Source organism: Amblyomma americanum, chromosome 5 (genome assembly GCF_052857255.1).
Source record: "Amblyomma americanum isolate KBUSLIRL-KWMA chromosome 5, ASM5285725v1, whole genome shotgun sequence".
Taxonomy (NCBI): domain Eukaryota; kingdom Metazoa; phylum Arthropoda; class Arachnida; order Ixodida; family Ixodidae; genus Amblyomma; species Amblyomma americanum.
The window spans coordinates 140412364-140439200 of NC_135501.1; the positions used below are offsets into that span (position 1 = coordinate 140412364).

The 26837-nt window shown below is 46.5% G+C and overlaps 1 long non-coding RNA gene across 1 annotated transcript; it reads left to right on the plus strand.

Annotated features, from left to right (window-relative positions):
* Positions 1–7244: 7244 nt before the first annotated feature.
* On the plus strand, positions 7245–10157 carry LOC144135088 (uncharacterized). The gene is made up of 3 exons (XR_013315370.1): positions 7245–7432; positions 8265–8416; positions 10072–10157. It is a non-coding gene; the product is annotated as an uncharacterized LOC144135088 (long non-coding RNA).
* Positions 10158–26837: the final 16680 nt, after the last annotated feature.

Here is a 26837-nt window from a genome sequence, read left to right on the forward strand (position 1 = left end):
GATGAAATACAACAGCTAAGGCAGGAGGAATTAATGTGTATGGTTTAGTGGAAACATATCTCAGACATGGAGCAACCACCCTCTAGCCCAGACTACGCATAATATTGCAATAAAACAGAGGGAAGCAGAAAGGGGATTTAATTGAGGCATTCATTCATAAAAGTGAGTTTTAAAAGGGTTAAGCAGGGATGCAAGGAACATTTATTGCTAAAAGGAAAAGTGGCAGGGGAGCAAACATCCTTGGCTTTGTATACCCGAGGACAGGAGCTAAAGCCAAAGAGGAAAATGGTAGAATGTATTGCAAGCGACATTGATAAGCTAAGACAGGGCGACAAATTATATTAGGCGACATGAATACACACATAGACCTGGGTGGGTACACAGATTCGACAGGAATCATGCTGCTGTATATGTGTGACAGGCACTATTAATGGTTTAGTGGAAACATATCTCAGACATGCAGCAACCACCCAGTAACCCAGGCTACGCATGGGAATATTGCAATAGAACAGAGGGAAGCAGAAAGGCGTGTATTTGGGGCATTCATTCATAAAAATCAGTTTTCAAAGGGTTCAACTGGCAAGCACGGAACATGTCTGGCTAAAAGAAAAGGTGGCAGGGGAGCAAACACTCCCTGGCTTTGTATACCTGTGGACCGGAGCGGAAGCCAAAGAGGAAAATGGTAGAATGTATTGCAATCGACATTGATAAGCTAGGAGGACAGGGCGAGACAATTATAGTAGTGAGCGACATGAATGCACACATAGAAGACCTGGATGGGTACACAGATTCGACAGGAATCGTGCTGCTGGATATGCGTGACAGGCATTATTTAGTTGTATGCAACAGTACCGAGAAGTGTGAAGGTCTCGTAACATGGGAGGCAGGGAGTCTGCACTCGACAATAGATTATACACTTATGCCACATAATATGTATAATATATTAGCGGTAATGAGCATAGATGAATATGGTTCCAGAAGTCTAGTAGTGACCGCAAACGTAGCCATTTGGGTTTCAGTAGAATAATCAATGTAGGACTGAAGCGAGATAAACCATCAGAGGAAAATGTGTACTCAGAACAGCAATTGGAAGCAGCAGCCAAATAAATTGAGAAGGTAATTTTTGAGGATAATGAAAAAGAATGGACTTATAGCAAAAAGGTGCGAGTCAAGCCAAACTGGAAAAGACGCAAACCCAAGAGTTGATGGGATGAGGACGTCAAGGAGGCGATAGAGAAACGTAACGAAGCGTGCAGGGAACACAGATATTCCAAGAAAAGGGGCGAACCAGACGCTGAAGTAGACGTAAAATTGGAGACCTCCATAAAGTGTAAAAGAGAAGCATCCTATTTGATTAATGAGAAAATTAGAAGAAAGGATGCCCAATGTATGTCAAAAGTAAATAAAGGTGGAAAGCCTGCTCATTCTGGAAACTTCTTAATGCAATGAGTAATCAGACTAGGCTAGAGCAAAGGTTTATTGTTAATGATCCGGGTATTCGATTAGAATGGGATGAAGCAATAAAACACCTAGGAACAAAGATGACAGAAAAAGAAATGCTGCGCATAATTTATCGACGGAGGCTAGACTGGTTACCAGTGGCACGTTGACAGGACCAGATGGTATTCCGTTTATGTTAAAAAAAGAAGCTAGGACCAAAATCCAAGCAGAAATTAACAGCGGTAGTGAACAAAATAATAGTGGGTAGCAAAGCCCCCGATGAATGGCGATTAAGTAGAATGAACATGATATATGAAGGAAAGGGGACAGAGACAAGGATGTCCTCTGTCTCATTTGTTGTTAATGTTGTACCTGCACGGGTTAGAGAGGAGCGGACTAGGCTTCAGCCTTTTTTTTTCAAGAAAGGAGAATGGATTAAACAGTCATTACCGGGACTAATATACGCCGATGATATAGTGCTAATGGCTGACAACAAAGAATATTTACAGAAGTTGATAGACATATGTGGTACCGAGGGAGATAAGGTTTCAAGTTTAGTAAGGAAATATTTGCAGTCATGATATTTTATGATGAGGGCGGCGAGCACAGAATACAGAAGTTCATGCTAGAAGTGGTGGATGAATACAAGAATCTTGCGGTGCGGATAAATAACGGTGTTTAGTATCTGACAGAGCATGAAAAATATGTAATGAATAAAGCTAGTAGGAATGCAGCTGTCATTAAAAATAGGGCGCTATGGAATTACAATAGGTATCAAGTGGTAAGAGGGACCTGGAAAGAGATGATTTCTAGTCTGACTTTCGGCAATGCGGTCCTGTGCATGAAACCAGATGCTCAAGCAAGGTTAGAAATCAAACAACGCGGAATAGGGAGGGTAGCTTTCGGAGCGCATGGCAACACACCGAATCAGGGGGTACAGGGTGATGCGGGATGGGCGTCGTTTGAGAGCAGAGAAGCTAGCAGTAAGATAGCATTTGAGGAGCGTTGGCGTCGACTATATTGCTGCCGAAGCAAAGTAGAAAATTGACAAGAAAATATGTGATGTCGGGGGGCAAATCGGCAATTATCGGTTAAGAAAAAGGTTAAATAAACAGAAAGCTCTGTGAAAAAGTGATGCTGACGAAATCGGCACTGGGAACATACAGGATCTTTAAGCAGGAAATTGCAAAAGAAAATATCTATGATAATTGTAGGGGAAGCTTTGTTGTTTGAGGCCAGGACGGTAGTTTTGCGGGCTAAGACATATAGAGTCGGGTACCACGAGATACACTTTGTGCGGTGCTTGTAGAGAGGAGGAAGAAACGGCTGAACACTTGATACTTTTCTGAAAAGAGCTTCACCATGCAGTGAAAAGTAGCGGGGCTGATTTATTCAAAGCATTGGGGCTTAAGGACCGTGAAGGAAAAGTATATTTTAAGCGGGTACAAGTAACCAAGCGAAGGTTACCTGATTGGTGGCTTAAGTAAAAAAAAGAGTAAAATTTCACATATCATGCATAGGTGGCTTGAACCGCCGCCTGATTTAAAAGGTTCAGCCTTAAAAGGTGTTATAATGGATGCATAAATCTTTCCATTAGAACACCTTGATTTTAAATGTACTTCCATTCTTTAACTTCGTCACCGGAGTGCCGACCGTAGCTTTTGGCTGTTGCTTTGGCTTTTGCCCTGGACCCTGGTTTTTGCTCTGGCCATTTGCTGGCCGGCTTGCCCGTCAGCCGTTGTTGTGAGCAGCGGTTCTCAGCTCGTCTGCTTTTCGCATGCGTCACGCGGATTGAAAGTATTGAGCCTCGCTGATATCGCACATGAAACGCAATCTCCTTGTCGAGTTTGATCACAGCAGGCACTGCCTTCATCGAATATTTCTGCTGCTCTCAAAAACGCCGCGTTCAGCACGACTCACCGTCGTCGATATTATCCTTTCTCTGAATGCAGTGATCGAAAAAAGCTTGCGGATTCATGAAAAATTGTTTTTGTCTCACTGCTCAGATGTAGGTTTTTGCCAGAGTATGAAACACACATGTCCCTTAGTGTTTTAACACTTTTTTACCTCCTTAGTTTAGCGCTCCGCCACGCAGACTCAAGGTGTACCGCTGGCGCCAAAATTGATACGTCCGGATAGGGTTCAAGAAAATATATCGTCATAATTTTGGGGGGCCAGCATTGATTGTGTAGAGGTGAAATAGTGCGAAAGGACTATTCCGATGGGCAAATCTCAAGCAATATCCGCAGTTGGCAGTGGCGTGGGACTGATTACACGTCATGTTAGCTTGTTCAGGTGGTGATAGTCAACACAAAAACACCATGAGCCATCCTTTTTCTTCCAAAGGTCGACTGGTGAGGCCCAGGGGCTGTATGAGGGTCGATGCGGTGCTTCACAAAGCTCCGCCCAGCGTTTGTGTCAATTGAAACACTGCCCCTACTGGCCGCTGCACGAGAGCACTAGGCTATTGCCGCAGACGGTCCCGCTTCCTGTTGAACTGAAACACAGCCTAGTGCTGTGCATTGCACATTGCTTTCATCAACTTATTCTGTTATCAAACTAATATTCCTGCTTTGATCTATGTGGCGATATGTGTGCTGCATGCGTTAGCGAGGACAACGTTATGCCAGGAATAATGCATTAGAGCAATACGCGTTGGCGTTGACAATATTGCTGCCGAAGCGCGGCACTGAACTGCTTGCCGCCGGCGTACTTTGGGTAAATTTATATTGACGATGATAAAGTTGAAGATGCGCTAACAGCCTGTCTGGGTCAGTGGACACCTCAGTCGTGCTTTCAGGTACGCGGTGATGGTGCTATAAAAGCTGCTTTAGCACAATATTTCATGCTTAGCAATGCTAAACCGCCAGCCATTTTTTATCATGATGTTACTGAGACAAAATTATCATTTTGCAATTCCGTAATTTTCAGACTAAGATCGCACCCACTGAAGATTTGGCGGCCCGTGATCACATGTTCTTAACTTTCGCTGTGCTGTGTTTAACCTCTTCGGCTGCTCTTTTTTGTGAAAGAGGCTGTGCACAACTAAATTCAGCTTAGAAGTCTTCAGCTCCTTTCCTCCTTTGGCGCGGTCTTCTGAGGCGCTGGCACATTGCACCATTTTTCTCGCATGTCGACTGGCATACGGGAACCGAGAACTGATGTTTCTAAGTGCCCAAGGTATCAATGCCGAACATCATCTGCTGCCCATCTCTGAAGCAGAGTCACCACCGTTCGGACGTCGCGGTGATTCCGCGAGCGTGGTTTTGCCAAAGCGGGCGCTCTACGTTCCCGCTCAACTCTCGGTGTTGTGCAAGCCAATGAGGTGAATTGAGCGTTGGGGTGAGGAATGCAGGTGTCTACATGACACGCTGAAGTAGCTTGCTGAACCAGCTTGGAGGCTTTCTCAATGGCGAAGTAACAACTTTGTGGCATGTCATCCCGCGCCAAAGGAGGAAAGGAGCTGAAGACTTCGAAGCTGAAGTGAGTTGTCCACGGCTTCTTTGACAAGAAAGAGCAGTCGAAGAGGTTAAAGACCGCACAACGAAAATGAGCACATCTGATCACGGGCCGCCAAATCTCCAACGTGTGCGATCATAGTCTGAAGATTACGGCAACTGATGCACTCTAGCTAGCGTTCATTTTGATCGTTAAACCTTTGTCTAGTCCTGAAGTAAAATACGGCACGGTATTGTGAAGCAAAGGTTTTTGCTAGAGAAAATTTGAGAGGACGCTTAAGCTATGGCTTAAAGGTGTGACGAGATAACGTTAATAATTTAATGAGACGGTTATCTTATTTGCATTCATATATCCTTTGGAATCCTCAATCCAACCCTGGCACAGTGGTGCAGCGGTTGAGCGATCCGCCACTGCACTGCTATGACAGGTGCTGATGCCGGTGGGGCTGGTGCGACACAGGTTGATCGGATCCCTTACTCGGATATTTATTATTTGCCTGCCACTCTCCATGGTTGTCATTTTGCCCACAATCCGCTGGACAGGTTGTGATGGCGCCACAAAATCACATGACCTCGGTGGCCAACCTAGGTTGCTTCGCCGCGGGTTTTCGCTCGTAATGACGACGACGCTGGATGTTCTGGAGGACGGGAGCCTTAACGCTATGTCGTTAGTCTTTTTGCCGGTGTATCTGTTCTAGTGCGAGCAGTGGTACTGGATGGAATACCTCGGGCTCAGTGGGAAACTGGACGATGGCGGAGGATAAGGCTAAGAAAGGAGGATATTATCACGCTGGTGACCGCCCCTTCATCCGAGAGGAGACAGAACTGTGTTCTGTAGCCTCATGCATCGGCCGCAATGAGTATCGCCTTGATTCGAACCGCGAAGCTGCCTTTGTCAACGGGTCTAGTTCACGGAGGAGCACGCACTAGCAAGGGACAGCTGCGTGCGCATTTTTATTCCCAGGTTTCTTTCTGCTGCTAGTTTTCTGCAGTTTTTGAAATTGCTCTTGATGAAACTCGCACCTTTCGTTCTTTCAGCGACAAGATTGACGAAAAAACGCCTGAAACATTAATCTTGAAGCTGCCTGCAAAGAGCTGGGACCAGTATAAATGGATTGCATTATATAGCGTGACACCACAACAAACAACAATGTTAATGAAGTTCGACCTGCCCGCACCAGACAAGCTGACTGTGCCGGTCACCATGCCTGCTGCTGCTACCGGCAATCGACGCCTACGCGCAGTGAAGAGACGCGACCGTTCAGGACATCAGGTCCTCAAAACAGAAAAAAGTGAGAGAACACAAAGCATTGAACGTGCTTATGCACAGAGTGCACACAGCTCTCGTAATGTGAGTGTAATCGAGGTGTTTTAGAGTGTTTGATAGATGTTCTTGCAATAAGCTGGTTTATATGCGCGACCTCACGTTCAAAGTACAAGCAATGGGTTCCATAAAAATTTGCTTCAGTCGTTGATGAGAGGCCAGTTTCGTGTAAAAGTTCATTATTCATTCGCGGTTGACGGGCTTTCATTTAAAAGGAAACGAAAAGTCACTGGCCACCTCTACAAGTTCGATACTTTTCGGAAACTCGTACGGGTTCCTTGATCACTACAGAATTCCATTCTCTTTTGGAATAGGCTTATTGCGAGCTGAATGAAAAGAACGGATATTGTCTGGTTGCATGAACATAACTGATAAATTCCTGTAGCATGAAGGCCAGCATTTATTTGCAGCTGAACGGACGTTCTTGCACATCGGCTAAAGTGTGAGCTTAAATTCAGGGGTTACATCTAAATACCTAGTACATAACCAAGTGATATGCTCTGATGTGATCAACTCTTTCCGTTACATGGCGGATCTGTTTGTATTCCGTGGCACGCTATGTAATCTGTAAAATCACCCCTGTTACATCAGAACCGTGGTTATCCCACTCTAAGTTGCTACTCACGGGAAGACCCGGGTATTTTTGTTCTTTGAACTGTATTTATTTCAGCACTACTATTCTTCCCGTTCTGTTATTACTTCTCACCTTCCTCGTAATTAGTGATATGAAGACGCAATGGCTCAACCTTTAAATATTTGATAGTACACCCCTGGTGCGATACACTGAATAGGACGAGTGCATTGCTACCGTAGTTACCCCATAGTTACCCTCGTTTAGCATTAATCATACCCTGTGGGCATCTGCGAACTTCGAGCCTACATAATACTATAATTCCCAAGTAACGTTTTCTCTAGCCCGTTTTCCATGACTTTCAAGTGTCAGTTTTGATGTGTCGACACTTCGCTGCGTTTCCGCCTATCAACGCGCAGGCAAGCCGAAGGTGCTCGCGTGCACATTTGGAGAGTCCGGCATGACTAGTGCTATGGTGCCTGCGGATGGCATGTGTGACGTCATGTTCTACACTGATATGCAATACGACAGCGACAAGGACATCATTGTTCCGAGCGATGGAGGCCCAGCTTTCAGCGTTTTCAAGTCGGCGGCGAGCAAGTACACCAAGACAACCTTCGGCACTTCCATGGCTACCGGGTGAGGGCCGCATAGAGTAGTTAGATGAGCCGGGCAGATGCTTAAAGGGCAGAAGTACGGCCTACCGCGCTATTTGGTACACGTATGTAATGTTTTTAAGCGCAGAAACGACACGGACACACAGGATAATACCTGCTGGTTTATTTGTGAGAACCGCAAATGCGTCCTCAAACATCGAAATGAGAGCACCAAAATGAGTGATGCGCATTTGCGCCAAAAACAGCAGCAGGAATACATGTGCGGAATTACTGTGGGACGCGCCTTTTTTGTTAATGACATGCTATTTTTCGATTCAGTTGTTCAAGTCAGATTTTAGTCACTTATCGACCGTGGCACACAAGAAAGATGCAATGCGAAGTCAATGGAGCCCAGGCCAGGTTACCTGCCCTGGATTTTTCAGTCTACAGCTTTCTTTGCGGTCACAATAGGTTTTGCCAAGACCTAGGAATTTCTAAGCAGGAAGGAAGCAAGGTGTTGCTCCAGCACAGTGTCTTGTTTCATTAGCTGTCAAGCGGGAGCTCGCGGTCGTTTTAGGGACCCCGAAGGCGTCGTATCGGAGTGTTGCTGATTCACGAAAGTGAGTAGAAAACTACTGTTACTCAAGTCATGTGCGTGTGTAGGCGTGATTTGTCAATAATTTGTCATAGCATGAGTTGGCCCAGGTGCAGAAAATCGTGCTTGACTCGGTGCAGTACTTGTGGGACGGCGTCTCTCTATTGGTGCCCTAGTGGCACCTTGCGTAACTCTTGCGTGGTGCGCATTTGCACCACCCTCTTTGTTGCGAAAATTATGAATGCCCGTCACCACCGCTAACACGCTCGTTTTTCCCCAGATCAATCGCCGACGTTGTGAAGGACAAGGAGTCCGAGCTGGTCGTCCCTGGACGAGCTGTTCAGTGCCCGACTGGTTCACTTTGGCATGCTCAACGTCGACAATGCCGAGGACTACGATGACTTAAAGGGGGCAGACCTGCAGTATCTCGAGGTGAGAGCACAAGCCTTGTCCCCACTGCTGCCTGGTGGAAAGCCAAAACTGGCCGTAATTGCCACGGCGAAAATTTCGCAGGGTGGTAGTTGTGCGGCGCAGACATTGGATGTACTTCGCGTGTAGCAACGTGAGTTGATGCAAATGCGAGTTGATTATATCTTATCTCAAACGAAGAAACGGATTGGACCGAGCATGGGATGCTGAACGCCTACAACCAGTGTTTAGATAAATCAATGGAGTCAGGCCGGCAAATGAGGACATTTGCAGGGATGGCGTGGCCTTGGCCAGCTCTGCACAGTGCTCAACTCTCTGGAAGTCATGCCTACAATTGAGCCACACGCATTGCTAGTTTTATATCGATGCTGCCAGTGACGTCGTCACCAATCATGGCGTGTCGCCGCATATTATCTCACCTTTTTAGTGAGCAAAAGTCGCGATCCACAATTATTTTTTTCCTATAAAAGAATACACACCTTGCTGCATCTCACTGTGAGTAGTCTTCAGGTGACAAAATTATTCTTGTCACGTTTGTCTCGGTTGGGTTTTGCAAAGTGCGCTTTGAAGGAGAACTTCGTGCTTATTGTTAATCCTAGCCAGTCTAGTGAGATTGGTGAGTGCGGTCGCATGATTGTACAGCCTCAAGTTTCAGCTTCCCGACGCGTGCATGCGTGACTGGGTGAAATTTCTATCGACAGTTTTTATTCCTTCTTTTTCTGATGCCTCGTTATTACCGCTGCAAACTTACCGTGGTAACTACTGAGCACGTTCTAGCTTTCTCATTCTTTTCTCGTGGCGCATCACGAAAATTACCTGCTATCCACCGTGCAAGCCATTTTTACGTGCACAAAAATTAGTCATGCGTCAGAAGTCTCGCCGCCGAAGTATGGTTGGCTTGACACTGTCCGCGACTGCACGAGTTAAGATTCTCTCACAAACGTCAGCATTCTCAAATGGCGTTGCCGCATGGCGTTCTGTGACATCCACATGTTTTGGGCAAAGTTTTCACTTAAGCGAAAGCTGGCAGAGCTTTCGTTTAGGCAGCTAGCTCTACATTCTACTGGGAATCTACAGAATCAACCGTAAGTTCTCTCAATAACTCCCTAATTAATTTAATTGAGCCTTGTAGGTGCCCATCAAATTTCTCAGGCGCCATAGTAGATACAGAAAAATTGGGGACGAATGAGCAACCGGAAGGCCACTGCGACGGAAATACAAAGGTTGGCTGTAGGAATGTAGGTTATGACGAGGGTGTAGGAATGGACAAACTTATAGAAGTTCGATGGCAGAATGCGGCAATATAGGGCTAAACTAAAGCTATAACAGCTTTAGTTGAAGCCAGTAAACCTAGCTGCACAAAACTTCCTTCCCATGGTGTGATTTCCATTTGAATTTACCTCAAGTCAAGAGCGTGTGTGTGTCAGTCCTGACTGCACAAATTTTCTTTGCCACTTAACCAGTGAATAGACGCAACAGGAAACTGACATTCGGAGGATGATTTATGCCCTCAGCAGCCTTTCCATCACTCGACAGCCATAGGCAAGGACTATCGAACAAAGCTTCAAAACAGGCACAAGACCGCTAAAACGAACATGAAGTTATTGCTATGTCGAATCCGGTCTATTTATGTCCTCCTGCGCGCGCCGACTGTGCAGATCGTGGCCGACTTCCTGAAGACAGTCATCGAACCGACATTACCACTGCGTCCTGGGAATCTCGCTCCGAGACAGCTCTAAAGGCGATAAGATTCTGGACGCTGCAAAGAGGGCTCCTCGGTGAATAAGCATCTCTGGTGTTGTGGAGATTCACACAGGACAGGCAACGATAACGGTGTTAAACTTAAAAAACCAATATTTTTGCAGGCCACTATAATCTCAGGTACCGTGGAAGCTAACCGTAATATAAACATGTTAGTTTTGGAGAAACGCAAAACAAAAATAAACCAGCATTTCAAAAAAAAATGTACTAGCAAACAAACAGAACCTAGTTACCAAACAAATGGTCAAAGTATCCATGTCCAGAAGCGTGCATCATTTCATCTCGCATCAGACAATCGCTCGCGATAAGCTTAACATGCTTGGTCGAGTTCGATTTGCATGCTGTCTTTGGGATAGGTGACAGCATTACGTGCTAGTTCCTTATCGATCCCTAAATTCGGCGCTTGTATAAGAGCTGTCAAGGTATCCCATGCTTATGCATGTGGTGTTGTGAACAGCGTGCTACCAGATCAAAGCTATCGTGCTTTAACCAGGTTTTTTATCTTCTCTCAGAATTTCTTTGCTGCGTGGCAGCATGCCGTTTCGCATTGTAAGATTAATTGCAGCGGGCGTCATCCTTTACCGCGACAAACATTCTTACCCGAAAAATAATTAGTAAGATTGAAACAGGTCATCCAATCCGAGCTAAGTACTGAGCGTTGGAGTGGGAGAAACTGGGCTCAAGTAGCGGCGACGAAATCCTCAGTTGCCTCAGGTGACATTCTCGCCCCAAGCAACTCTGGGCATAAATTTTGCTGTATGACTCAATACAAGACCAGGCTCTAATGAACAATATGTACTTAGCGAGATGGCCGCAAGGGGATACATCTATCATCACTGAATAATCTCTGAAGCGCCTGCCAAAGGAATAAGCTAACAGGGTAAAAAGAATTGGATGAATTGAATTGCACAGGCTCTTTTATGTGTTGGAGAACTTAGACCTGTAGTCATAGAAACGAAATTTTGCAACAGGTGTATTATGCGCAAACTTCGTGAGTCTGACATGAGTGGAACCACCAAGGCTCTAATATAGTGCTTGTAGTTTTCGTACCCTTTTCTGGAGGATTCCATGTCATGTCCATATGTATTTACTCTTCCGTATGCACTCTCCGTAAATACTCATTATGTGACATATGGACTTCAGATGAGGTATAAAGAGATCGTGCAAAATTATAGGAATTGTCAGACAAAACGTTTCACCGGTCACTGACTCACTCCATTGTTGTGTGTTAATGCCTTCCTTTTCTGCCAGTGACTTCCCGGGACTGACCACGATCATCGTCAAGCTGCACACAGAGAGCGCGGGCAATGGCGACCGCTGGCCCCTAGCGCCCAACCCTGACGGAGTGGACGTGTCCGAACACAACGCCCTCTCCCTCGTGAGTTGCTGCGTCTGTGCACTTTCGTGTGTACGACCCGCCGCGGTTGCTCAGTAGTTAAGGCGCACGTCTACTGAGCCGGAGTACCCGGGTTCGAACCCGACCAAGGCGGGGCCAAAGGCGCCCATGTGCTGTACGATGTCAGTGCACGTTAAAGATCCCCAGGTGGTCGAAATTATTCCGGAACCCTCCACTGCGGCACCTCTTTTTTTAGGAAGACGAAGAAGTCAGAGTGCTGTCGGGCTGTGCCCGCTCGTCTCTGCCACACTTTGCAAAGGATTTCTCATCAGTTCTGAACATTTATGTTGAGATAACCTGCACTGCTATATCCTGGTATGATTCCTTGAACCCTGGCTCAACACCTGACTGTTCACCTGGCATTCCGCCAGGCCTAACTCAGCAGGCCATACCTGCTGTGCAAGCCCTACCTGCTTCCTCAAACCTGGTGTCTTACGACCACTTTTCTGCTCCAGCTGCATCAGGACTAAGATTTCCAGATCCTCATGGACAAAGCACTCCTGATGCTTACAACTCAAGCCGTGATCTGCCACTACCTTCAGGTCAGGACGATTTTTTTATGATTCGTCATATTCTTCTACTATCATTTACATGGACACTACTGCGAAGTCCGGCGAATGGCCTGAGAGATTTATTCATGTGCCTTCAAAGCGCCGTCGCAGCTCAAAGCGGTCATTTGTGGGTGCAGATACTCCGAACGTGCCTCAAACTCCTAAGCACGACCTTACGTTTGTCATCAAGTCACTTGATTCCGGGCACCACACTACGTTCATTAATCCACTGATATTGAGACAAGGTTTACAATCATTGGCTCCAGACGGTGTTCTTCAAATTCGGCTCAACAAGCGCCTACACCTTCTGGCCGTTGACACCCGTTTAGCGCACTCAACTGAAGGCCTCTTGCAAATAAGAAGCATAGCTGGTGTTGCAGATCAAGCCTACTAGCCTCTCCCAGCACCTGCGTCCTGGGTGTAATAAAGGGTGTCCCCCTGGAACTTTTTCAATCAGATATCTACTTAGCGCTGCTACAGAGAGCTCCGATTAAATCCGTCCGCCGACTTGGAAACTCACAACATATCCGCATTGTAATTGCGACAGAATCTGCTCCGCGATACATTATTCTCGAATATGTATATCGTATGAGCGAGTACATTGAAACACCACGGCATGCACGAGATGTCAACGCTTCGGTGATGTGGCTAGCGCTTGCCGACTCGCCCTGCGCTGCTCTCGTTGCGGTGGCAGCCATGACCGAAATGAAAGTGCAAGTGATAACCCTTATGTCCTAACTGCGGTAAGCAGCATGAGGCGACGTTTTTTTCGCTGCACTGCCGACCAAAAGCAGGAAATCGTCTACAAGTACAAGAACTCAAACAATGCAGACTATAAGTCAAAAATTGCTCTACTTGAGCAAAACGAAGTTCGGGGAAGTCGCCGTAGGAAAAATTCATCGCCGGGGAAGAAAGCTCCCCAATCGCCGGACAAAGATAAAGCCAGACACCTGCGGATTCAGGACGTGGTTAAGTTTCCTCCTCATCCAACACGCCAAAACGTTGAGCCACCTCCCGTAGCAAGTACAAAAGTGAACACTCCACAGCAGCCACATTATGCAACCTGGAACCACCCGCGCGAAGGGTCTATTTGCCAAAACTCCGATAGTACCAGTTCCCTACTGTGCTCGCTTGTGGAGGCTGTCCGCGCTTTCTTTACACTACATCCTCGCCGGTGGCGAAGGCTATCCTAACAATCCTTGATTTCATTGCGCCTCTTCTTGCACAATGGCGGTAGCAGTCAATAGACCAGCTACTCTCCCTAGCGTGCAAAGCATCCATATCAAGGCCACCATCCTCCAATGGAATGCCTGCAGCCTTCGTCCTCGACTGTCTGATTTCCAACAATTCGTTTTGAAGCACCCCTTCCCGATAATTGCCATCTTACAATCCCGTCTACGTACTACTATCAGTCTTTCAGGCTATACCACTTTGAACTCGATGACAGGTGCTGACATCAGCAAAGTTCTTTTAGCTGCTTGGAAAGACATACCTCTTTTCCACAACCCATACCTACCGACTCACGGAATGAATATATGTTGCAGCCATTGTATAGATCACGAACCTGTCCTTCACAGTGATCGTTGGGTACATACCCTCGCGTGTCAACTTTGACGTCGACCGCCTTCAGGATATCGTACGCACTACCCCTGCGCCGCACATCATAACGGGAGAGTTCAACGCGCATCATCCTGTTTGTGGAGGCATCCGATCAACAGCCAGAGGACGACAGTTATTTGATTTCGCACAGTTCAACAATTTCACTTTCCTCAACAACGGCCAGGCAACTTTTTATTAAGGTACAAGATCCAGTGCCCTTGACATTTCGATTATTTTTTTCTCATCTGTCGTCTTCAATAACCTGGTGTGTTGACATAGAATCTCATGGCTGCGATAATCTACCTACGTACATAGAGGTTGGTGGTGCTATCATCACAGCAGCGTGTGGTACGCTACACAAATTGGGAAGTTTTCGCTGACACAGTTCAAAAAGTGGACCTCTCAAACTTCCATTATTAAAGCTTCATCGCTGCTGTAGCACGTGCTAAAATGTCCAGCACTAAGGTTACAACTCTATCAAAAGTGCACTCAACTGCAGATGCTGATTATGAGTGACTTCGAGCATTTCGCCGCAGACCAAAGAGACGAGCACGCAGAACGGATTATAGAGAAAACATCAGGGTTGCTAGGCCCGCACAGAAACATGTTCAACGTCATTTGGACAAGCTGGCAAGACGAGAATGGAGATTCCTTCGGGCGAAGCTTGATCCCAGAAAGCCTCTTTCTAAGGTATGGAGCATTGTACGCAGCCTCAATAGTCAGCCCGCCCCACTAAATCCTTTTGACTGCGCAGCTGTAAATGCGAATATTTCTCGTCTCGATGCAGTGGAGGATCACAGCCATATCGGCGTCAGTGACTCTCCAAACCTTTACCCCTTCACCTAATACTGCCCTCCTTGATGAACTGTTCACTGTGCAAGACCTTCACGCGGATTTGGCAGCTACCAATAAAACATCGTGCCCAAGACCGGATGGTGCAAGCTACACTTCCCTTTCTCGCCTGAGAAGTAAGGCCAAGGTTCAGCTGCTCACAGTTTATAACACCTCCGGGGAGACCGGCAGCCTTGAAATGTGGTTCAAGCGTGCGCGTGTGATAGTTATCCTCAAGCCTGGAAAACCATCAATTGCGCTTCTAAGCTCCATCAGAAAACTGATAGACAAAATGGTACGCTCCCGCCTTACCTGGGACCTGACGAACAGGGGAATTTACCCTTCGGCCATGTCTGGTTTCCGAAAAGGACGCAGCAGCATTGACAACGTTATTGCCCTCACAAATTGTCACACGCAGCAACACAGAGCGGTATATGATAATTGCTGTGTTTCTTGACGTGAAGGGAGCTTTTGACAATATCACACATGACGCAAATAACTCAGCGTTTCAATCAATTCGCATTAGTGGACGGATATATAATTCGCTGTGCGATTATCTGCACGAAAGATCGATTTTCATATCAACAAGTTAAGGTGACATAGCTCTATGAAATATCTCCCGTGGTGCCTCGGGGGGGGGGGGGGCGATTTTAAGTCCCACCCTTTTCAATATCTCATTTGATGCCTTGGAAAAATGCTTGCCTCCTACAGTTGAAATCTCTTTTACGCCGATGACATCTGTATATGGTGTTCCGCACGCAACAGGCGCATTGTGCATGCCCGATTACAGAGGGCAATAGGCTGCATAGAATCGTCAGGTCGCCAGATAAAAGCTCTGCATTTGCATTTTCGAGGCGCGATCTTTCTTTCAAGCTAAGTGCTGAAAGTTGCTGGTACCCGAAAACCATGTCACAAGCCATAAATTTCTAGGAGTGACCTTTGACAGGTCACTCTCATGGTCGCCACATGTACAACAACAGCTTAAAATCAAGCTCTGCTCTTACGCCTCTATCTTTCGTATGCTCTCCATCAACAGAACAGGCTGATCTACACCTTGATTACTACACCTGTATGGTGCGCTCTGTGAAAGCCTCCTACGCTAGTCAACCAGCTCTTCAGGGTATCTCACAAATATCAAACTCCTTGAAGCTATGCAAGCTAAGCCCTTGAGAATCTGCCTCGGCCTTCGCAAGAACACTCACCTCCACATGGGTACTCTAGAGAGAGCAAACGTCTGTCTGCATCAGTCCTGCTAACCCAGGAGTTGCTTCGTGCCCAGGTGCGGTTCCTGGCTCGTGTGCCTCACCATTCACTCGCAGCGCCCTGTCACGACCTCCTCCTCACCTTGGAAGTACAGAGCATGGCAGATCAAGACTACAGTTTCTGGCATCAAAAGAGAAACAAGCACCCCCTGCCCTGCGCCTAAATATTTTCGCCTTGAACACATTTATGAATGCTACAGTGCGCAGCGCCCTGTCACCTCCTCCCCACCTTGGAAGTACACAGCATGGCAAATCAGGACAACAGTTTATGGCATCAAAAGAAAAACACCCTCGTCCTGCACTTAAATATTTTGCTCTTGAACACATTTATGGATGCTACAGTGCGTAGCGTCACGTCTACACTGATGGCTCTGTCACATTCTCTCATCAGCGATTAGCGTCCGGGTTCTGGCAACGCGCACCACAATTTCGACTAATGCTACTGAGCTACTGTACCTCGACTACTGCTACCGAGACGGCTGTTCTGCGAGCAGCATTTACTTACATTCTTCAACAACGGCCAACAGCATGCGTGCGTGCGTGCGTGTGTGTGCGTGCGTGCGTGCGTGTGCGTGCGTGCGTGCGTGCGTGCGTGTGTGTGTGTGTGTGTGTGTGTGTGTGTGTGTGTGTGTGTGTGTGTGTGTGTGTGTGTGTGTGTGTGTGTGTGTGTGTGTGTGTGTGTGTGTGTGTGTGTGTGTGTGTGTGTGTGTGTGTGTGTGTGTGTGCGTGCGTGTGTGTGTGTGTGTGTGTGTGTGTGTGTGTGTGTGTGTGTGTGTGTGTGTGTTTTCTTGATTTCACCATTCACCCTTTCTTTTTTCCTTTTCCTTTTTTTAACCATCCTCTTCTGTACTCTTTTCTTCTTTCACCCTCACCTGGAGTCGCCAGGATTTTGTATGTAGAAGTCTTTATCCCTTCCCTTACGGCGTGGTTCGGGTGTCCAGAGAGATAACTGAGGAAGTTACTGCGCCATTTACATTCTTCAAAACCAGTACTTTGTCTTCCGTGTGTTTTTCATTCTCTTCTGCGCCATTGTCTTAATATGAGGGACTTCTTTGTGATACTTAACGCTCTACTTCGTTTTAATCAAATGTTGCTGCCCAGTGTGAAGAAAAATAATTTAGCTCAGAGAAAAGAAAAGGCGCAGTAAACGTCTGGCCCTCGGTGGACACCTCAACCACGCCGTGAGTGCGGTTATGTCCTTTTTTCGGCAAATTTTACCCCACATATTCATCGAAAATAAAATTTTCTATTTTGAGGAAATGAAATAGCGGAGTAAATTCTCTCACATCTGTGTGGTCACCGGTACAGCACTCTAAAGGAAGGGAGGAAGGCGCGCGCCTGTGTGTGTGTGTGTGTGTGTGTGTGTGTGTGTGTGTGTGTGTGTGTGTGTGTGTGTGTGTGTGTGTGTGTGTGTGTGTGTGTGTGTGTGTGTGTGTGTGTGTGTGTGTGTGTGTGTGTGTGTGTGTGTGTGTGTGTGTGTGTGTGTGTGTGTGTGTGTGTGTGTGTGTGTGTGTGTGTGTGTGTGTGTGTGTGTGTGTGTGTGTGTGTGTGTGTGTGTGTGTGTGTGTGTGTGTGTGTGTGTGTGTGTGTGTGTGTGTGTGTGTGTGTGTGTGTGTGTGTGTGTGTGTGTGTGTGTGTGTGTGTGTGTGTGTGTGTGTGTGTGTGTGTGTGTGTGTGTGTGTGTGTGTGTGTGTGTGTGTGTGTGTGTGTGTGTGTGTGTGTGTGTGTGTGTGTGTGTGTGTGTGTGTGTGTGTGTGTGTGTGTGTGTGTGTGTGTGTGTGTGTGTGTGTTCTTTATTTCACCATTCATCCTTTCTTTTATCCTTTTCCTTTTTTTAACCATCCTCTACTGTACTCATTTCTTTCACCCTCACATGGTGTCGCCAGGATTTTGTATGCAGAAGTCTTTATCCCTTCCCTTGCGGCGTGGTTCTGGTGTCCAGAGAGATAACTGAGGAAGTTACTGCGTCATTTACATTCCTCAAAACCAGTTTTTTTTCTTCCGTGTGTTTTTCATTCTCTTCAGCGCCATTGTCTTCCTATGAGGGACTACTTTTTGATACTTAATGCTCGACTTCGTTTTATTCAAATGTTGCTGCCCAGTGTGAAGAAAAATAATTTAGCTTAGAGAAAATAAAAGGCGCAGTAAACGTCTGGCCCTCGGTAGACACCTCAACCACGCCGTGAGTGCGATTATGTCGGCAAATTTTACCCCACATGTTCATCGAAAATAAAATTTTCTATTTTGAGGAAATGAAATAGCGGAGTAAATTCTCTCACATCTGTGTGGTCACCGGTACAGCGCTCTGAAGGAAGGGAGGAAGGCGAGAGTAAAAATTGAAATTCCACGAGGGGAACATCAGAGAGGACACTATGAATACACACGCTTACTATATGGACTCGCACATGAACCATGAAGTTAAGGAAGCGATGAAAAATTGATAGGAAGAGATTGCGCGCCAAACCAAGTGTTACTGCACGGAAGTGTAACCTGAATGCGGCTCGCTCGCCACTCCAACTCGTGAGTTCAGCTTTGATGGTCCAGTAATGAAGACTGCTATTGTGCCATAAAAATAATGGACTGGCCTTTAGCTGGGACAATGTTGAGAATTCGGACAGATAAGATTATATGGCGCGCACTGCAGCTGACACAGCGCTGCCTGTTACTCGTAAACAAGCATGATGCATGTGAACATACATAGTTTATTCCTTCGCATCTGACAACCTCCGAACGAACTGTGCCAGTACTGTATAAGAATGTCATCATAATATAACAGAAGACAGTAGACTGCTCGACGCTCACTTGCGGTTGAATGCTGGCACGGACAGTCAGTCACCTGTCGAAGGATAGAGGTCATATTGATGAATAAATACAGCTAAAATAAACATTCCTCCGCATATCGTTTCCGCTTTATAGGACGCCATCTTGCAGTACGCCACGGCAAGATATGTCAATAGCTGTTTGTAGTCATACCAGCAGATGGCGTTTAGGCACAGCAAGAACTTAAGGCAGCATCAGCGTTCAATACCTTTCTCACAGTACTTCTCTACAAGTTTCATATAGAAAGAGATGCTCCGGACAGAAGGCAATGTCCATGGTACTTCAATAACTTTTCTGAAAACAGCAAGATCCCTTTTGAAAACCTGAATGAAGGCAAATTACATCTGAAAAATCTAACCTTCAACATGCAACTTAATGATCGAAATTCATATCCATATATAGACAGTGAGCTTAAAATCTACTCGAACCATTTTTACTTCACAAACGCTTGCTGCTAAGAACGAACACTGAAATATCAGTTGTAGAGTATCCGATTCCAGAGCCGCCTCTTCGCAACCGGCCAATGATTACGTTTGTATCGTAGGAATCACCGGTGTGGCAGGCACGCAGCTGCATAGCTGCACAGCACGATGGACGTGCTGGCTTTCTGAAGCAGTCAGCCAGTTTCTTGTCTTCCTTTCTTGAAAACCAACGGAGGGTTTAGTCTGCGAATAAGTCAACGCTGGGTACTAGAATACTAGTTTCGTGCTAGCGGGCCCTGGAATCTGTTAAGTCTGCCGGGAATGTGATCGAACCCAAGACCGCCTGCGGAAGAAAAGTGAGCGTATACGCACCAAAACGGGCCTATGAAACGCCCAACAAGGCTGTTTCCTGTGAAACATATAAATGGGCCAGTCACGCCATACCTCTCGGCTGCTAATGCCAATCTGCTTTCGCCTATTAATGCGATGAGCCTGTAAGCTTATATGTAATAATTTTTATGCATTTAAGTCTTTGACTATTTGACAACGCATTTCTTTCCACCCCAACTTATTCTTAGGAAAAATTCAATATTAGATTTAAGTAAGGACTTAGGTACTTAAAACCAGGGTATCTTGTAAATAAAACTTACAATAGTGTCTGATGCAGTCTAAGTCTGTAGTAAACCTGCGCCCATTTTCCTGACCACCACACAGAATCCTCCTGATCAAAAACAAAACTATCAGCGCAGAAATACCTATGCCTCTGACAATAATAAAGCACCCTGAGGGCTCAGGGTATCGTTAACAACCACTGTTTTTGTAAGATGTACCTTACTATAGCAGTATCTAAGCAGATTTCTCTAACCCTGCGTTTGGTGCGTGGTAGCCTTAGCTACTTCAAGACAATAAAACCATCAGCAGCAGCCAGCTTCATGGTGGGTCTGGAAAGTCAATCGTCGGTGTGTCCTCCCTGCCTTTTGTAATCATCGTACATGACTCGGTAGATATGCAGCTTTGACTTCGACAGCTGATTTTCGCCTAGTCGTACAACCAAAAAGAGGACGCTTAGTCTGCTAATTGAACGTGATATAAATTCTCTTCTGCAGCCCGCCAATGCCGCCGCAAGGTAGTCCCTGCAAACTACCGTGGTTCCGGAGAAATATGGTTATTTTCATTGAAAACCAGCAAATTCTAACGTCGTTCCCCTCTGTCAGAATATAGCCAACGCCCATTCCGGTGTTCTACCATTCATCTGAGCGTGCTCTCAAGTACTGAGTGTAAACGCTGAAAGACGGCAAGGACAATGGAAGTCAATTTTTTTATGTGGATCTTGAAAAGAAACCTTAGTGATTTGCGGCTCTCGCACAAAGAAACTTAAGTCTAGCATTCGGCTTGAAACGAGTGATCGTGCAGAAGGCAAGCCCTCATTTCCCGGCCCCCATCTGAATTCATTTGTTCTCCATTTTCTGTTGATATATTTCCTTGGTATCATTACAGGTGCAAAATTCCGCGAATCTAATTATCTTACCTGCTCGGTACTCACCCCTGTTCGCCTGTTCGTGCTACTCTCTTCTTTATTCAGGCCCTTATCAAAGACGACTTGAGGAACGAGCTGACGGACATAGCTAGGCGTGGACGGTACGCGCTGCTGTCCTTCGCCATGTACGCAAGGAGCTACCATATGAAGGCTACATGGAATGAAGCCTCAGCCCGAGAAATGTCCGATAGCACCCTCAACATGGACTACGCGGCGGTAAGTACGTGGATGAAAGTCATCATGCGCATGCGCAATATTTATCTACATTAACGAATGGTGCACTGCCCCGCTGAACTCTGTGCACGCATCAGAGAAGATCGAGGGCGTATACAGACAATGCAGAATGCTGGCTCCGTAAGTTACCTTCAACTATGGTAGAATGTATTTGTCACGTACCTCTAGGTCATGGTTGGCCGCTTACCAAAATCCTTCAAAAGGAAAGGGTAAACAACTTTGTCTTTGCAGTGCTAACCTATGCGGCAAAAACTTTTAGCGTATGGAAAGGAAAATGACGGGAAGAGAACAAAGATAATCAGTGTACAGGTGCGAGCAAATTTTGTCCTAGTCAAAATAACGATTATCAGAGGGATGAGCAGGGATATAAAGCAAAGGCAAACCCTATCGTGGTGAATAACGGTCTGGCATGCTGTCATTTCTTCTTCTTCTTCTTCTCCTCAAGTAATATGGCACATACCCACGTGGGGGGAATTGGCCAAGGTATAGAGTAGAATGCCAATTACCTTTCTATAACGTTAACATCGTTCACTAAATTTCGACTTTCCCAAAATTACACTTGCTTTATTATAAGTTCATGTGGAACGCTTCACTACAACTCGCACGTTTAAGTACTATTTCCTTCCGCAGTGGTTTCGACGTTGTTGCTTATCACGATGGCTGACAGGTTGTGTGAGCAGGAGGCATCTGATGCTTTTTTAAGTGCTGAGCCATGAATCGATTAATTAGCAGCACACCTTTCCAATTTGAAGGTGTGCAAGATGAAGACCGTGAAGGACGTCACTGACGAAGAGACGGTCTATGCGGCTGACGAGCAGAAGTTCCTCGCTCTCTTCGACACGACAGTCACATATAAAACTAAGGTAAACGACCTGCGCCAGGCGGAAGGCTAAAAAATAACCTTATCGTTTGTGCTTGTGTAGCACGGCGCGGAGGGGGTGGGGGGAGCACTGCGTTTAAGGAAGGGAAAGAGTACGTATTTTTTTCCCACTTCAGAACTTCAGAGCACACTGTGCCATAAAACATGGTCGCAAACTGCGGTAAGAGACTCCACAGACATCACCGTCATTCTTGGCATTTAGCGTTCCGAATAATGTGCAGCCTGTTAAAGCTGTAGGCCTGATTTCGCCAAAACCCTATTATTGAAAGCGAAGCACACGACGTGAATACAAGTGGTCCAAATATTAAAATCTCTAAAACGGGTGACGGTGCGGCACCACGCCTTCATTATCGTTGAACAGAGGTTCTCCTGCCTCACGTTAGGAGGGCTGCTACGCTAATTTAGCAATTCAGAGCGAATGATTGGAATTAATTGCAATATAATCGCGATGAAATGGGAGAAGCAACCGAGATTGGTAAACAACTGAATAATGTCGACTATCGATTAAGTCTTGTCAACTAACGTGACCTTGATATTGCAGTAGCGTTGAAACATTTGCACCCACGTTTCAGCTTTATGAATTTGTTCAAAGCAGTAAGAGTTATCGCCCCATGTGAAGCCGCAGGCAGAACCGGGAAACCTATCCTTGTTGCGCAGCTGCTACGCGGATCACTGCGACAGTTTTGCAGGTTGTGGAGGAGATAGTTATCAGGGAATGGGTTTTTCACTTGGCCTCGCCTTACTATTGAATAGTAAATGCTTGACTACAAGAACTGGGAACATGATTTGCATTAATAAGCGTAAAATTGCATGTAGTAGCAATGCAAGCCTGTACGCAATGGAAGCACCTCCAAGCAAGTACGAGTTGTCTGAGAAACAGCCTGCAGTATGCAAGGAAGTTTGTAAATGTAAAGGTTGTCTTCAGCATCACCTTGGTAATTATTCACAAAGGAAGGTGATTGCCCACCTTGGCCAACTGAGAGGTTCACGTAATCGCTTTTGGCCAAATGGCTTTCACGCGTGTCATGCCTCGCGAGTCTCAAGCACTGCATGAATTTCCAAAATTCCACTCAATTGTCAGGCTCCACTTGTTACGACACGGGCTTTCGTAAGCAAAAAGGGTTCCACATGCTACGAGTGGAGTTGTTGAATAAGAGCATTCCAGGTCGCCTAGACTCTTTTAAAGCTACAGATGATTTTAGCATTTGAGCGATTCATTGTTGCAATAATTCATCATATTCGCGGTTTATTTATCCTCAATATCTAGTCAAATAGCCACTAATCTTGGAGTGAAAGATTAAAAGGGAGGAAAGGTTGCCATTAAAAGGGATCATCGTCATGGATCGTGATATGAAATTCGCAATAGATAGCAGAGTGCTTAATTCCCTCTCATTTTCTTACCGTCCACAGACTAAGGCCAGGCTGAGAGTGATGCCGCATGTTTACACCGGACTGGCGGTGTACAACATTGAGATGGACGACTACAAGGGCACCTGCTGCAAGGGAAAGTTCGCCCGCCTCAAAGCCATTAAGGCAGCGCTCGGGGCTTGAACCCAGCTTGGTTAGAGGGTTTGAACGCAAAGGGGGCGGCCAAATAAAAATTCGCACTGCCACTGGTGTGTTTGCGTTTCTAATGTCACTGGCCACGTAATGCTAGTTTTTGTTTTGCATGGAAGCGTCGCAACCATGCAGGCGAAGGTGAACAATGAATGGACAATAGTTGCATCAGCAAACTTCACTCCTTGCTGCCCTGAACTAGGCTGCCTTTGCAAAAGCACTGGTAGTCATGAGCCTGTGCACGCCAAAGACTGCAAAAGTATAGACTGTAGGCCTGATTTCACCAAAACCCTAGAATTGAAAAGCGAAGAACACGACCTATAACACGTGATCGAAGTATTCAAATCTCTAAAACGGGTGACGGTGCGGCAGCACGCCTTCATTGTCGTTTCGAAGCTGCCGGCTGGCTTTTGATCGACCCTCATGTAAGCGTGTACACATCGCATTGTTGTTCCTTCGATGCTTCTGCCCGTGATAAGTTTTTGATCATGCTTTACCTTGTACAGGTTATGAAAGTCTTCGTCTTCTGGCGATAAAACCAGTTGAATGTATACAACTGGCCGGGAAAAATGTGACGGTGGCTCGTTATTCCCTAACATGTCAATGTAGCGATGCGCAGAGCAGAAGCAAAACTCGCTTTTTAAGGGAGCTTAAAACTGTTTGCGCCTTGCTCGCGTCTTTACGCACATTTGTATCTAACACAGGACATACTTGAATGGCGAGATATGTGGCGCCAACGCTGACAATATACACACTTGTTGGACCTGTCCATGCCCCATTCGATCACCATGTAACCTCCAATGCATCATCCGCCCCCTAAGCCGCCCACTGCTACCCTTGCAATCTCTTGAAAACTACTCATCTATACCTTTAAGAACTAGCGGTTGTCTTCCCTTCGCATTACATTCCCTGCCAAAGGCCATTTCCTCCTATCGATTTCGACTAGGATGTAATTAACACGCGTTTGTTCCATCTCCCATTCCGCCTGCTTCCGGTCTCTTAACGTTACACTTATACATTTGTGCCCCGTAGGTGAGTACCGGTAAGATACAGCTGTTGTACACTTTTCTCCTGAGGGATACTGGTAAACTGCCATTCATAATCTGAGAAAACCTCCCATATGGGCTCCACTCCACTCTTATCTTTCTAGGTATCTCCCCCTCATGATACCGATCAGCTGTCACTATCTGCACTAATAAACTTATTCTTTTACCACTTCCAGCAACTCGCTGCCAATTGTGAACTTCTGTTCTCTTGCTAGACAGTTAACATTACTGTGATTTTCCGCAAGTTAATTTTTAGACCCACCGTACTTCTCTGCCTGTCTGACTCACTGACCACGATTTGCAGTTCACCTCCTGAGGCAATGTCATCAGCGAATCGCAGATTGCTTAGGCATTCTCTATTATTTCTTATCCCTAACTGTTCCCTGTACAGGCCTCGGAATACTTCCTGTAAACAGGCAGTGAATAGCATTGGCGAGATCGTGTCTCCTTGCCTGACGCCCTTCCTTATTGGAATGTAGGTTCGCTTACACCCATTAAACAAATACCCACGAGAGCAGCAGATTGGACAGCCGTCGCCGTAGCTCAGTTGGTAAGAGCACCTCACGCGATATTCGGAGGTCGTGGGTTCGGATCCCACCGGCGGCATGGATGATTTTTCTGCTGGTTTATAATTTTCTTTAAAGGATTTATTAACCGAAGTAATATTATCCCACTGATAAGCACAACACATTAAAAAAAATAAAAATAATAACGTTACCCTATGCACCTTGGTTTCGGTGACTGTTGGCTCCCTTCATAAGTTTGTCAAACGGGCCAACAGTCACGGAAACCAAGGGGCATAGGAGAATGTTTTTAATCTTTTTCTTATTTGTAGTGTCAATCAATCGGTTTAAAGAAAATTACTTATAAAGCAGCAGAAAAAACAACCATGCCGCCGGTGGGATCCGAACCCACGACCTCCGAATATCGCGTCCGGTGCTCTTACCAACTTAGCTACGGCGACGGCTGTCCAATCTGCTGCTTTCGTGGGTATTTATGTTTACTGCGTGTAAGCGAACCTTGACAGTGTTCACCAGCGCCACCCTCGACCATAGCGGTGGACGTAGCACGTCCTGTTATACCGCGAGTGTGACGTAGAACGTCATCTAACGGTGAGGGCGGAAACTGTGCGAGAGCCCTCTTATGCTACCTATGGCAACAAGACTGCCATATATATTGTAAGATAGGGTGTATTCTGAGAAGCTTCTTAACGGCTTAACGGGAGCAGAGCAAACAGCAGTCCGAGGTCAGCTAGTCCAGCCAGGAACGTGCACCAGGCGATGACCATGTGGCTCGCACATATGCTCGTAGTCTTCCTTACAATGGCCCCCGGACAGAAGAGGAGCCATCCTGGAGACTTAAGGGACGGTCAAGACAGCGGGGTCGTAGTATTTCTTGAGGTGCTGGATATGTACAGTCTCACGGCCGCGGCTTCTGAGATCTGGTGACGGCGTGAGGGGATCAACAATATAGTTGACTGGAAATGTTTGTTCCAACATGCGATAGGGCCCTTGATATTTAGCCAGCTGTGTCCGGGAGAGTCCCGGAGTACTGTGAGGTATCCATAGTCAGACAAGAGAGCCGGGTGAGAAACGCTGGGGACGTTTATCTTCATCGTGGAGCGTTTTTTGAAAGGACTAGGTAGCTGTCGTGAGCGACCGGGCGATCTGGCGGCAGGCTTCGGCGTGCCTGGCGGATTCGGAAACGGTGGTGTACACAGATGCGTCAGGGTGGTAGGGTAGAACAGTATCAATAGTAACGGAGGGATGGTGGCCATAAAGGAGGAAGAAAGGATAAAATCCTGTCGAAGACTGCGTTGCAGTATTGTACGCGAACGTAATATACGGGTGAATAAGGTCGTGTGGTTCGAACCGACGTACATAGCCAGCATGTCCCCCAGAGTGAGGTTAAAGCGTTTAGTGAGGCCGTTGGTCTGAGAGGGGTAAGCGGTGAAAGTCCGATAGATGACGCTGCACTCGCGTAGCAGAGATTTGATGACATCAGTTAGGAAGACACGGCCTCTATCGCTGAGGAGTTCTCTAGGGCCACCGTGTCGAAGGATGAACCGACGCAGACGAACGGATGCCACATCCTGTGTCGTGGCAGCAGAGAGCGTGGCGGTTTCAGCATACCGCGTGAGATGATCGACGGCAACAATGATCCATCGTTTGCCAGAAGCAGTATAAGGAAGGGGCCCATATAAATCAATGCCAACGCGGTCGAAAGGGCGAGGCGGACAAGATAGCGGCTGCAACTCACCAGCAGTATGGGTAGTGGGTGTCTTGGCCACCCACTACCAGTACCACGCCAGTAGTAGCGGACGCGGAGGCGCGTGTAAGTCTTAAAAGGCCTGCATGACCGCATTGGAAGTCAGTGTGAAAACATGAGCAGATATAGGACCGTAGGTGGCGAGGAATGACGAGGAGCCATTTTCGTCCATCGGAATGATAATTACGGCGATAAATCAGGTTATATCGGATCTCAAAATGGGAAGCTTGACGGTGGTGGTGGTGGTAAAAACATTTATT